This window comes from Protopterus annectens, chromosome 17.part0 (assembly GCF_019279795.1).
Source record: "Protopterus annectens isolate FY-2018-M chromosome 17.part0, PAN1.0, whole genome shotgun sequence".
NCBI classification, from domain to species: domain Eukaryota; kingdom Metazoa; phylum Chordata; order Ceratodontiformes; family Protopteridae; genus Protopterus; species Protopterus annectens.
This window is the reverse complement of record NC_056751.1, coordinates 758,496,206-758,511,409: the sequence shown is the minus strand read 5'-3', so window position 1 is coordinate 758,511,409 and position 15,204 is coordinate 758,496,206. Positions and strand designations below refer to the sequence as shown.

The following is a 15,204-nucleotide window of genomic DNA, read 5'->3' as shown; positions in this document are numbered from 1 at the left end:
GTTTTTCTTGACTTTGCAGGAGACAATACAGGTTCATCCAAAGCATGGTGGTGTATGTGAAGGTGTGTGGGAGGAAGGCCTGTAGGGTAAATAGTTTACTGCTCCATCTGCAGAGAATAAACAGACAAGGCGAGGACTCAGTTCATAACACAAAGACATCAGTGCCAGCTAGTACGATTTCTGGAAGAGGCAGTCCCTGATGTCATAAATGACCCTAATCCATGTAGGCACCTTTTTTTCCTAAACATCATTTAAGCAGCAGTGTTTTATCCATCCAGGCACCATAAGTCTTTGCTTAATGCCCAGCAACATATATTTGATACTTGGACCACACAAAATAACTTTGAATTTCTAATTATTTACATTTGACTACGATATATGACCACGATATATGACCGCTGGGCAATGACAGTTTGCTATACTTAAGGGGCAATTTTTACACTAATAAGAGATATGAACACTGGGCAGAAGCAATTTGTTGTGCTAAAGGGGCAATTTGTGTTACCATGTATCAGCAGCATTCATCTTAGGGACACAAATATAGTGCATTAATGAAGCACACTGCAGGAGTGGGCCCAAGATGCACCATTGAAGGACCCCAAATAGGATCACAAACAAAAAGCTATGCTTTAAAAAAGAATAATCTGATACAGTGCAGCTGTTTACCCGAGGCACAACTTTATCAAATAAGTAAGGCTCTCAAATCTCGCTAACAGTATGGGTATGACATACAATGTAGGCTTTGAGATGTTTTTCAGAATGCTTACAGATGAAGGATTTCTGGCCTAGGGTGTCATGGTGCAGAGTATAATCTTCAGTAATCATGGTGATCTTAAGGAAGAAGACAATATCTGCTTATATGAGCAGTTATTTCCTGACTAGCTTGTTTCCTGAGAAGTAGAGATAGTGGGAAGAATGGATGTAGGCTTGGAGTTGGTGTTTTGGGGGGATTACCAGATTTGGAAATTGTTAGTGCTCAACTTTAGAAAATGTTGGAAGAGTGGATAAATGCCTTGAATGGTTTATCTTTGGGGCTTAACATATCTAACATATCTGGCCCTCAGTGTCAGCTCTGCCTTTTCCAGGAGTGGTAAGAACATTCCTGTCCTTAAGAGTATGTGAATTAGAAGGTTAGTCAGTTAAGGAGTAAAGAAGATCTTTCTTCAAGAAATGTACGAGAAAGTAATGAAGCTCACCAACTTCATCGAATCTGGTCACGATGTTTTCTGATTTGCACACTTTTTTTTCACTTGTGGAAATGAAGGGGGGGGGGGGGATAAATTCCTGAAGGTGAGACTGCCTAGTACTAATGAAGGCAACTTTACTGTGGGAAGCCCGAGAGAGAGATACCTGTTAGATAAACAGTACTGCAAACTTATGGTTAATAACAAGTCTTCCTGTCAACTTAATTAATGACGTCACAATTGCTTTCTAAGGCAGCCTCCTATTCAGTCAGCCTGCTTCAAAACAACTGAATATTTTCTGTGCCTGGACATCATTTTTTCCCCTGTATGTGCAGCTTTCTTACAGGTGTTTTAAAGCTTGGCCTTTCATTAATGTGTAAGATCTCCACATTGTACATATGAAACCTAAAACTAAAAGTCACACAACTACAAAATCAATGATTTAGAAGTATCAAAATTTGTTGTATGCCTTTATTTATTTATTTTTTTTGCAGGGGGCAAGGCCCTTATACACCAGCTAATATAGAGGAGATGCACCCCATAACCCTCTACCTATATATACTAACTCCAAGACTTTACCTTGGTGTAAGGTGAATATTGCAAGATATTTTGTTCTTGGACTTGGTACACAGAACCTCTTTTCTTCTCACAATTCGTCTTATTGTTCTGAAGATTGCATTTGCATTCCTAGAAATTTCAGTTACCAGTGGGAGATTGTCTTCCTATCCTTTATATATATATATATATATATATATATATATATATATATATATATATATATGTTTCTTCTTTTATTTTAATAACTTATTTCACATCTACTGACTCCTTTATTGAAAGGTTGACAGTGGTGGGCCTGTATAGTGAGAAGCATTCCTATGATCAGTTTGAAAGCAAGTAAGCAACATCAGTTTTCATTATTCTGTATTGAGAAGTTTCATCACTTCCTCTGGGAGTTTTCACTTCCTCATTGAGAGCATGCTATGACTGCAAATGATTTAAAGAGACGGGGAGCTCGCCAGTTAGTGCAGCTGCATTATCCTCTTTGTAGTATTTGATGAAAGCAAGGATAGAAGACCATGTGGCCATCAAAGTATTTTGAAATGAACAGTTCACTTTTAGAGAACAAATCAAATGAACCTGGACAGCATCACAGACTGTCAGGGCCCGGGGACTTCAAACCCCCCGATTCACAAGAGAGGCATACAGGAGCTGTGGGTGTTATGAACAGCCTTACAGATATGCAACCAGTAATGGAGTTGGTGTTGAACACAAAGTGTAGATGATGGATTCTCTCCTCTTGGAATTCTTGGCAGGACACTGTCAAGTGCATAAACCAGTGAATGACAAGGTAGGCACCAAATTAGGGATGACTGTGTCCGCACCCCAATTTCCATTTCTGAAAAACACATTCCACATGCGCTCTAACTGTTGTCTCTTGTTCGCTGACAGACTCCTCAGGAGACAAATAAGGAAGAGAGACAGCAAAAGACAGAAAGTCCCTCTCCCTGTACCTGTTAAAGATCTAGATATGGGCTCTTTATAAAGGCATACACATCTCTAAAAAGCTAGAACACAAATCTCAGGTCAGCTATGGATGCCATTTTAAACAGTTCTCCTATTAGCATCTCCAGCAAGAAATTAGTGTCTCAAGTAACACGAGGACGCCACTCCAAAAAAGAGATGAATGAACTATAAACCTGTATACTGGCTTAAAAGGTATGAATGGCTATAGCATAAACACTGATGGTAGAAAACTTATGGTTAAGCTTATATAAATAACATAAGCTATGGGCAATGCAAGATAAGAAACAGCTGAAGGCTGGTTGTGTCAACCTTACGATTTTGTTGCACTTACTAACATGCTGTTTTTTTTGGTAAATAAATCCTACATGCTTTTAAACTTGACAACTCATGGCTGGAATAGTAGAAGCAAGACACATAAGTGAAGCTCTCTCAGACTGAGATGGGACTGATGCTTTGTGCATAGATTAACAATCTGAAGTAACAGACAGAGGAAACAGTGGCTGGCACTTATTTTCATGACCAGACTGAACCATAGTTCTAGGAAACAGATGGGATGTACAATTTTCAATTAATCTCAGTCCTTCACAGTCATAAGGTGGAGACTGCCTGGATCATGGAGAAGGGTCCAATGGAATGCAGGAGACCTGAGTCACATGGGAAGTGGCAGTAGTCCTGCACGTGTTTCTTTGTCTTGCTTTAAAATGAGGTAAAATAAAAACTGAAGATTTCCTAAAACATGAAATGGTCTACTGTGAGTGTCCCACCATTTAGGTCATCCAGTCTCACTTGCAGCTCAGTAACTGTGGCATATCAAAGAACCCAGCTAGTGAAGGGCCCTCTTGAGAGGGCAAATTTCTCCAGTGTTGTGGCTGTACTTTGTATGGATAGAAGTGTGATTTTTACCTTGCGTTGTCCGTATCTTGTATTATTCAGATACTACACTGAAGTGCGAATCTCCAGTCCATTCCAGAGCAGGTCAGAGAAGAGTGAATCTGTAAGGATAGCTCCATTACCATGGGTCTGAAATGACTGATGCAGAAAGGTGACTACCTTGGTTCCAAAGGAGCCCACAGAGGTGTGTCTTTCTAGGTGACTTCATTCCCTTTTCCATGGTACTACTACAGTGACACCATTAATATCTTGAAAAACAACATGTCTTGTATCATACTGTGAAATGCCAAATATGAAAACAGAACCTGGCACACACTTTGTAGATCCATACTGGAAGCTCTGTGTTCTTATGCTACCCTCTCCTTGGTAAAGTGTCTTAACAACCTTGAGGAAGACCCTGGGTCTAATGGAATTCAGAATCTTTACTAGAAATGACTGTCCAGCTTTCTGCATTCACTGTGGCAGTGTAAATGGAATACAGTTCTACAGTGACCATAAATGTGTGTGTGTGTGTGTGTGTGTGTGTGTGTGTGTGTGTGTGTGTGTGTGGGGGCAACCTTGTTGGCCAGCCCTGTGTAAGTATTACGAATACACAGCATCAATATGGGTTTCACTCTTTTCCCTTGTCTGATCAAAAGGGGAGTGATGTTAAAGAAAAAGATGTCAGGTGTAGTTAAGGGTATCCTTACTAAGCCTGTATAGCAGTCTTCATTCTCCCTCAGGGGCAGATGTGAAATGCTGCAGTTGAAGCTGGAGTCTGCTATTAAGTCTGGACAAAGTCCAGATGACTCTTCAGGGCTACCACTTAGCCTGTCCACCATTCATGCACTACAGACAGCATGTCATGGTGTTAGCATTTAGAGTACCTCGCAGGAAGGAAGGAGCCAAAAGTAATAAGTATGACTCGTGGTGTCTGTAGCAAAGGCCAGACTGTCGTATTCATGCAATGGCTGTCTTTGTACTTTTGCTTGAATTTCCAGCCATAAAATCAACTTAAACAATACCTAAATAACTCCTGGTTACGCTCCTAATCAACCGCAGGCTAATACCATAACTGTAAGCACCAGAAACTGCAGTTCAACTTACTATTACACTGCAACTAAATCCGGATATATGCTGCAACTAAATCCTGCGATATGCTGCAACTAAATCCTGATATATGCTGCAACTAAATCTGGATATATTCTGCAACTAAATCCTGATATATGCTGCAACTAAATCCTGATATATTCTGCAACCAAATCCTGATATATGCTGCAACTAAAACCTGCTATATGCTGCAACTAAATCCTGCTATATGCCGCAACTAAATCCTGCGATATGCCGCAACTAAATCTTACTATATGCTGCAACTAAATCCTGCGATATGTTGTAACTAAATCCTACTATATGCTGCAACTAAATCCTGCAATATGTTGCAACTAAATCCTGATATATGCTGCAACCAAATCCTGATATATTCTGCAACCAAATCCTGATATATTCTGCAACTAAATCCTACTATATGCTGCAACTAAATCCTACTATATGCTGCAACTAAATCCTACTATATGCTGCAACCAAATCCTGATATATTCTGCAACTAAATCCTGATATATGCTGCAACCAAATCCTGATATATTCTGCAACTAATTCCTGATATGATTTCCTGATATATGCTGCAACTAAATCCTACTATATGCTGCAACTAAATCCTACTATATGTTGCAACTAAATCATGATATATTCTGCAACTAAATCCTGATATATGCTGCAACCAAATCCTGATATATGCTGCAACCATATCATACTATATGCTGCAACTAAATCCTACTATATGCTGCAACCAAATCCTGATATATGCTGCAACTAAATCCTGATATATGCTGCAACTAAATCCTACTATGTTCTGCAACTTCTTCTCTTTCGGCTGTTCCCATTAGGGTTCACCACAGCGGATCATCTATTTCCATTTCTTCCTGTCCTCTGCATCTTTCTCTGTCACACCAACCACCTGCATGTCCTCTCTCACCACATCCATAAACCTTAACTTAAGCCTTCCTCTTCTCCTCTTACCTGGCAGCTCCATCCTTAGCATCCTTTTCCAAATATACCCAGCATCACTCCTCAGTACATGTCCAAACCAACGTAATCTCACCTCCCTGGCTTCATCTCCAAACTGTCCAACCTGAGCTGACCCTCTAATATACGGATTCCTAATCCTGTCCATCCTAGTCACACCCAGTGCAAATCTTAACATCTTTAACTCTGCCACTTCCAGCACTGCCGCCTGCCTTTTTGTCAATGCCACCGTCTCCAAAACATACAACATAGCTGGTCTCATTACCCACTTGTAGACCTTCCCTTTCACTCTTACTGGTACCCATCTGTCACAAATCACTCCTGACACTCTTCTTCACCCATTCCATACTGCCTGTACCCTCTTCTTCACCGCTCTTCCACACTCACCATTACTCTGAACTGTTGATAACAAGTACTTAAACTCATCCACCTTTGCCAACTCTGCTCCTTGCATCCTCACCATTCCTTTATCCTCCCTCTCATTCACACACATATATTCTGTCTTAGTCCTGGTGACCTTCATTCCTCTCCTCTCTGGAGCATATGTCCACCTCCCCAGGGTCTCCTCAACCTTGTCTCTACTCTCATTACAGATCACAACGTCATCTGCAAACATCATAGTCCATGGGGCTCCTGTCTGATCTCATCTGTCAACCTGTCCATCACCATTGCAAATAAGAAAGGGCTCAGAGCTGATCCTTGATGTAATCTCACCTCCACCTTAAATGCATCTGTCACTCCCACTGCAGACTTAACCACTGTCACACTACCCTCATACATATCCTGTACCACTCTTACATACTTCTCTGCTACCCGACTTCCTCATACAATACCACAACTCCTCTCTAGGCACCCTATCATATGGTTTCTCCAAGTCCACAAAGACACAATGCAACTCCTTCTGACCTTCCCTATACTTCTCCATCAACAGTCTCAGAGCAAACATCACATCTGTAGTGCTTTTTCCCAGCATGAAACCATACTGCTGATCACTAATCATCACCTCCCTTCTTAATCTAGCTTCCACTACTCTTTCCCATAACTTCAAGCTGTAACTGATCAGTTTTATCCCTCTGTAGTTACTACAACTCTGCACATCACCCTTATTCTTAAAAATAGGTACCAAAACACTTTTTCTCCACTCCTCAGGCATCCTCTGACTTTCCAAGATTTCAGTAAACAATCTGGTTAAGAACTCCACTGCCATTTCTCCTAAGCACCTCCATGCTTCCACTGGTATGTCATCTGGACCAACAGCCTTTCCATTCTTCATCCTCTTCATAGTTATCTGTACTTACTCCGTGCTAATCTGTTTCACTTCCTAATTCACTATGCCCATATCATCCAACCTTCTCTCGCTAATTCTCTTTATTCATCAGCCCCTCAAAGTACTCTCTCCATCTGCTCAATGCACTCTCCTCTCTTGTGAGTATGTTTCCCTCATTATCCTTTATCACCTTTACCTGCTGCACATTTTTCCCAGCTCGGTCCCTCTGTCCTTTCTCCCACTTTAGTGTCCAACCTTTCATACAACTCTCCATATGCCTTATCCTTATCATTATATTATGCCTTATCCAGCATATATCAGGATTTAGTTGCTACTATATTCTGCAACTAAATCCTGGTATATGCTGCAACTAAATCCTACTATATTCTGCAACTAAATCCTACTACATCCTAAAATTTAATCCTGCTATATGCTGCATAAAAATCCTGCTATTACACTGCAACTAAATCTTGCTATGTGCTGCAACTAAATCCAGACATATTCTGCAACTAAATCCTGATATATGCTGCAACTAAATCCTGGTATATGCTGCAACTAAATCCTGGTATATGCTGCAACTAAATCCTACTATATTCTGCAACTAAATCCTACTACATCCTAAAATTTAATCCTGCTATATGCTGCATAAAAATCCTGCTATTACACTGCAACTAAATCTTGCTATGTGCTGCAACTAAATCCAGACATATTCTGCAACTAAATCCTGATATATGCTGCAACTAAATCCTGGTATATGCTGCAACTAAATCCTACTATATCCTGCAACTTAATCCTGCTAATACACTGCAAATAAACCCTTCTCTATGCTGCAACTAAATCCTACAATATTCTGCAACTAAATCATACTACACCCTAAAACTTAATCCTGCTATATATGCAGCATCTAAATCCTGCTATTACACTGCAACTAAATCCTACTATATGCATTGTTCTGCCTCCTAAATCTTTTCTCTGTTTCAAAATACAAGTTTTCACTTATATCGTTTCTCACCTTTGACAGGTTACAAGTTTTCACTTATATCGTTTCTCACCCTTGATAGGTTACAAGTTTTCACTTATATCGTTTCTCACCCTTGATAGTTTACAAGTTTTCACTTGTATCGTTTCTCACCTTTGATAGTTTACAAGTTTTCAGTTATATCGTTTCTCACCCTTGATAGTTTACAAGTTTTCACTTGTATCGTTTCTCACCCTTGATAGTTTACAAGTTTTCACTTGCATCGTTTCTCACCTTTGATAGTTTACAAGTTTTCACTTGTATCATTTCTCACCTTTGATAGTTCATCCAACTACTTATCAGCTGCTCTACTGCTCTCTCATTTATACTTTCTCTCTTTGTACCTCAACATGATCTCTGGCATCAACTCAAAGAACCCTTTTCTATTACTCCTAACTATCTACAACCATATTGTATTGCAACTTATGTTTATCCAATGTATGTCAATGAAGGGTCATCACAACATTGCAGGATTTGAATTATGTTCATGGACTTTATTGAAAGGTTTTGTTTAATCCTGTCTCTGTACTGCAATTGTTATACTATGTGACTTTTTATTGTTTGGATTGATGTATTACATTGTACAGTTTCTGGGTGGAGCTTTTCTCTCCAGGCCACCGTTGCATTTTTGCATTTGTTTTTGCCCAGTTAGACTTTTCCAGTCAACAAATGGAAATAAACAAATAACTAAAATTGCTCCCATTATGAGGCTGATTTGTAAACTGGAGGCCTCAGCTGAGGTACCACATACTTTGCACATTTAGGGAGTTGGATGTATATGATCAATTGCTCAGGCCCTGAATATACCAAAGTGAAAGGAAATGAAGACTTTAGAAATGGTTGCTACATAATGCTTTTAGTTACTGGTTCCTCATGCTGAGTTCTAGCTGAGGAACCTCTGAAGTTGGGTAATATAAGTGAATACTTCGGTGTCTGTAGTTGCTGGCTGATGAGGGACATGTTACACTTCTGTTACAGGAGTCATTCTCTACCACACCATGGACAACACTTCTACTATAAAGAAGACTGATAAATCATTAAATCAATGAATTAGTGAGCCCCAGAAGTTTGTCTGTGGTAACTTTCAGCAAGATGTTACATTAAAAGTGTACAGCCATATGAAGAGCTGTCATTAACTGAAGTGCAGTTGTAGGACACAAACAAGACATTGGTGGAACAATCCCCAAGCATGGACTGGCATCAATGTGTGGGATAATGCAGGTCACTCTGACAGGATGACATTCTAACCAACATGTTAAGATAGTTTTTGTCACTGATGAGCTTATCATAGGTCCTATGACTGTATCCTGCAACACTTTACCTGGACTTGGGCTACAAGGAGAGTTCTCACCCCTGCGATCATTATGTAGATAATGGCCATCTAAGCCCAGATTCTAAAGCCTTCTAAGACTTGATTGAGGTAGTGGACTAACCTTGGGATTTCAAATGATTTTCAACAGTCCTAGCATGTCGGTTTCTGCAAAATAGGTTGAAATGCGCTTCCATTCAGATTTAATTATTGTGTTTTTTCAGGTTATGGGCATTGTGTTTTTGGTAAGGCATAAGTTAATGATATGTGTGAAAGGGGCTGTCAGGTGCTCCTTGCAGGGGTAGATGTTAGATAAATTAAGGGAGAATGTTGCTAGAAGCAGGAGAAAGAGTTTGTTTTGAGATTTTTGAGAAGGCTCTTTGTGTCTTTGTGTAATCAGTTTATAGTAAAAGTGGGATATAAAGGGAGGTGGAGATATGGGAAGATGATGTTTCTGAATGAAATTTGAGGAGTTCACGTCTAGTGGCATTTTACACCTTGCAATCAGACTCCCTTACAGAATCATTTAGGGAATTGAGGAGCTAAGTTTGTTTGATTTGACTAGGATGGATTTATGATGCCTGACAGATTGCTTACCTGTTTCACAATGTTTAGAAGTGGGAGAGGTTTTCTAAGGAGGGGTCAGATTTCCATTACGCCACATTTAATCTCTAAGTTTCAGAAGATGTTAATTTGCTTTGTAATTTAGTTTTTTTCATCTCTCAGTTTAGAAAGCCTTTGTATTTCTGGGACGAAATGGTCTTGAATATGCAGGAGAGTAGTGTAGCCTTATCGCGATAATCTTCAGAAAAGACAGAGAACCATGAGAATGACTAGAGGTAGTATTTTTTTACGCTATAGATGTTGTTTATAGATTATGGTCCAAACGACTTTGGAGGGAGGAGTTGGATGGACAGGTTGGAGATGGAAAAGGACAGTGACTGGACAGACAACAGAGATGATAGATATCAATTTTCGTCTGTTTCAAAGTTCAAGGGTGAAATGCTTTGAAGATTCGAAGTTTGGTCTTGAAAGTTGTGAGACTAACTGAATTAATCTCAGAATGGCTACAATGAGGGAGATGTCTGAGGAGTGAGAGATGAGAATGAAGTCTCAGAGAATGAGATTGTTACTATTTTGAGGGTAAAGTTTAGAATTGTGGATAAAAGGTTGTTGAATTGTAAAAGGGAAGAAGAGGGAGGGATGTAAGTTGAGGCCAAGTAGAGGGGCTTTTACTATGAGAAAGGAATTTTAAAAGGATCCAGTTTAGGCTTGAGTGAGTGGTGTCAATGGACTGGGCAAGGATTGTTAACTTTGAGGTTGCTTTCTGTGGAGGATTAAGATCTCCCTTCCTATAGTTTTGCCTGGTCTACCATCCAAATGTAGGACTGAAGAAAAAGCTGAGATTTGGGGTTTCACTCTATTTTAGCCATGATTCAGTAATAGTAACAATATCTACACTGTGCTGAAGTGAGACTCTGTTGCAGTGGTCAGTCTTGTTTTCATACTGTATGCATTTCTCAAGCTGATTGTTAGAGCAGGAAAGAAGGAGCTGTCAACTGTGACTTGGTTGAAGTTGTGGCCAGGACTGGGTAGTGCGTTTTAATAGTAACATTGATAAGAATGAGCTAGATTTGTGTTTTATGTGTAAGGGGTAAGTGTTAGCAGATTTTGAGAGACATTGGAGAAGAAGGAAGATATTCAGGGAGGGACTGTTTGTGGAGGATGTGAAGATTGGAGGAAGATGGGCGAAGGCTGCCAGCCTAGTCAAATAGAATTTGATACATAATTCTATCAATTGTATAAATAAATGTAAAACACAGGCTTGTGTTTTTAAATAAAAGAAAACACTTTAAAATGTGAACTTCAAGATTATTGCAACATTGCCATCTGATGTAAGGAAAACCAAGCCAAGCATTTGAAATGTGTCTTTTGAAGCTGAAAAGATCTTATGAATCTCTTTGATGTTTACAAGTCAGCTCCAGTGAGTCTGCATGAAGGTTTCAGGCCCATTGTTTTAAGGTTAAAGTTAAGGGCCAGAATTTACATGTGGAAGGTGCTTTATTGCCGTGGTTTCTGCTAGAGTGTATATGTGAAATGCCTTTTATTGTTGTAGTCTCCTGAGCAGGTGTTAGCTTGCTAAATAATGCAGTTTGTGACCTGAGAACTCCAAACCTTAGTGTCCAAATTATGTAATTTGGGAGAGCCTCAGCAGAGCTGTTGCTTAGTGTTTAAAAACTATTGTTCAGTGAGAGACTGGTAAGCATTTTGATCTTGGACATCTAACCCAGCACTGCTTATGCTTTATGTATGTAAGTAGGATTATAGCACTGTGTTTTCTCTTAAGATTAGCTAAAGATTAGAAAGTTAGATTGTGTTTTTCTTTGACATCAGACCTGTCCTACTGTATTGTTTTAAGTTTCTGTGTGATCTCTGAACTCTTAGATAGCTCTGTGGTGTAGTAGTATTGTCTTGTGTTTTAATTATTTATTATTAAATATTTTAAAAACCTTTACCTGTGGCTGGTTTGTGTAGAGAAGTAGGCTCTGGAGTACACTGCATATTTATAGAGGTTATCGTAATAGGCCACTCTAATAAGCCTTAGACTGAATAGTCACATTACCAATTGGATAATAATATTGCACAGTAATAATTGGACACCCTTTTAATGGCCTTTTAGTAGCTGATAATATTAGCTGGGTGGTGGCAGGAATTACTACCGTATGGTCTGGGTAATAGGAGCACAACTGGAGAACCTGTGCCGGCCTTTTCACAGGAGGGTCTGTGTGGTTGTATAACCTCCTCTCAAAGTGTGTGTGTGTGTGTGTGTGTGTGTGTGTGTGTGTGTGTGTGTGTGTGTGTGTGTGTTGTGTCATCTTCTTGGGCAGGGACACAAAGCACTGGTTGGACAGAGAGGTACTGGAGGTTTTAGCTCGCCCAGTTAGGCTGAGACCTGGACCCTATAGCTGTGCCAGTGGGGAGTCTTATTGGGGACCTGGTGAGCAAGGGAGCAACCAGCTCCAGACTGACTATGATCTCTGTGTGCACTAAAGGGAAATTGTACTTTACTGTGTGTATTAGTTATCCTTTCCTCCTCTAGGAGATGACCTCCCTGGTGTTAGTGGTGAGGACTGAGGCTCCTTGATTGATGGGCCAGGTCACGGTCGTCATAGAGGAGTTAAGGGAACAGTAAAGTGGTGAGAGATTTGGGAGATGGTGAGGATCAGGAAGGATGGCAAGAGGTCGAATATGTTGAGGTTTGTTGGATGGCAAGAGGTCGAATATGTTGAGGTTTGTTGGATGGCAAGAGGTCGAATATGTTGAGGTTTGTTGGATGGCAAGAGGTCAAATAGGTTGAGGTTTGTTGGATGTGGTAATTTGACACTATACTCAGACTAGGATGGGGCTAAGAAGTAGTAGTCTAGTTATAGTAATAAGGAAGCAGAGGCATACGGCTGGTTTGTTGTGTGTGCTAAACATGTGTTAAACATATAAATACCTCACTTAACAAACCTAAGAGGAGTGGAAAGGATGTTTGCTACTAATTTATGTGTATGCATGTGTGTATAAAGGGGCCTACTTCTACATTTTAAACTTTCAAAATGTCAAAATTATTACGGTCGAGACCATAAGATCAAAGTTTTGAAACTTCAAAATTTAAATAAAAAAAATAAAATAAAAAAAAAATGTTTATGTTTTTGCAGAGGGGCAAGCCCTCCTGCACCCCCACATCCCTGCTAATTAAATATACCAACTCTGAGATCATACTACAGCGAGGAAAATGGTAAATATCCCATTCTGCACTGTACGGCGATCTCCATTTAAACTATTCTAAGTTTCAAAACTTCACTCTTATGGTCCTGACCATAACAACTTCAAATTCATGCCATAAAAGCTCATGTTGTTCAAGCTTTAATTCCCAAGGGCCTCCTCTAATGTTCTTATTAACCTGTTCTATAGAACAGTAAACTTGAAAACATGTAGGGTGTTCACTAACATGTCATGCTAGAGCATTATTGAGGTTCTGAGCTTTTATGGCAACTTCTTACTAATGCCCATATATTTCCAGGGCTCAATGAATTCTGTTCTATTAAGTGTTTACTTAAATTAAAGGCTTTAGATAGGTGAGGGTTAATATTTATATCTGAAGTCTAATTACACACCACTAGATGTATTTTCTGGACTTAATTTTGTTTCTTATATTTACAGAACTAAAAATGTCAGAAAGCAACAGAGAAATGTAAAAACTCCCTGAAAAGGGGATGAACAGGAATGTGTAGATAAGCTTCCTTGAGATCCAGGGAAACTAGAAAAGCCTGAGGAAGTAGCAGAGGAAACAGGGTTTGAAGGGACAGCATCTGAAAAAAAGGGAATTTTAAAAAGGTGTCTGGCTGAGAAAGATCTAGTATGGGTCTCCAGGTGCCTTCCTTCCTGAGGATCAAGAACATTCTGGAGTAAAACCCCTTCTCTCTCTGAGGAGTTACAACTTTTTGAATAGTTCCTTGAGTCAACAGGCCCTGAAGCACTTTTGGAAAAAAGGGCAGTTGTCCCTGAGGAGGCAGAGGAATGCCCAAAAAAAGGGGGGGGGGGTTCCAAACCATGTAATAACCCTGAGGAATTATAGAAAGGACCCAGGAGTCTTGGGTGACCTTTGTCTAAATAGGAAGGGACAGGGACAGATGCAGAGAAACAGGAATGTGACTGAGAAGAACAGGATAGTCAGACAGCACCTGGTTTGTCAGGAAAAGGAGGCTTCTGAGTAGAAGGAATTTGGGTATCCTTAGCAGGGAGAGAGTTTCTACCTCCTTTTTTACCTTTGGGGGAGGGCGAGACTGTCTACGAACAAAGGCAGGCTTATTAGGATAATTCCTCTGAAACTTGGGCACAGGGAAACAAAAATATGCTTCAGTTCCTGTAAGGCCTTGCCCTTTTCTTTCAGGGACTTAAACAACCCTGCAGCAGCAGCAGCACCAGACAAATGTTTATTATCCAGAGGAGCAGCAATCAGTTTAGCCTTGATATCATCGGGTAGAGGCTGAAATTTGACCCAGGAATACCTCCTCAAAACAGACCCAAAAGCAACAGCCCTAGATGAGGCATCAGCTGCATCACAGCTGCATTTAATGGAATGCCGAGCTACTAGGGAGGATGTCCCAAACAAGGCAAAGGCAGAGGCTTCCCCTAAGAATCAGGGAGATCAGAAACAGCCTGACAGGCTTTGCAGAGAACAGCCAGAATGTATCTAGTCATGTGTGTCTGACAGCTAACAGCTCTAAAGGCCAGGGTAGCAGAAATACACACCTTCTCACACAGCCTCTCCATAATTCTGTATTCTTATCAGATGGAAGCAACTTAGTGGAAGGCAACAATTTGGAGTGCTTATCAGAATCAACTGACACTTCAGAGGGGTCAGCAGTGGGTCACTTATACAGAAACTTGCAGTCCTCAGGAACGTTCTAAAATTGATCACTTTTTGTGAGCAGGGGGGGGGGTTGAGAAGCAAAAGAAAAAGCATCCAGCAAGAACTGTAGGAACAGCAGAGAGCCTAGCAAACTCCATCTGCAAAAGCTCATAGTACCGCTTCTGAACATCAGACACTTGAGCAGCGTCCCATTTGAAAACTTCCATCATTCTGGAAACTGTACCATTAAATCAAATCTCCTCAAAAGGAGTGGCAGGACTGATAGTCTCTTCTTCCTCAAAACCATAGTCAAGGGGTGAAAAAATCTGGGAGGAATAAGTTAGGAACTCGTCAGAATTAACAGCATCCTCCTTAGAAGAATCCTGCTCCCTAGGCCTCCTAAGAGGGGTAGAAGACAAGGGCAGAGCAGGAACAAAAATATCCTGTGGAGGCTTTAGAGCCATAAGGGCATTAAACAAACCTTGAGTAAAGTTCTGCCATTCATTCAGAGGATCTTTGGGAACAGGCAAAATATGTTTACTTTTCTGC

At 40.3% G+C, this 15,204-nt stretch overlaps 1 protein-coding gene across 1 annotated transcript in view; it reads right to left on the bottom strand.

The window, feature by feature from the left end:
* The window catches only part of HSD17B14 (hydroxysteroid 17-beta dehydrogenase 14), a 336,571-nt gene that overhangs the window by 192,566 nt on the left and 128,801 nt on the right, over positions 1-15,204 (bottom strand). The window lies entirely within an intron of this gene.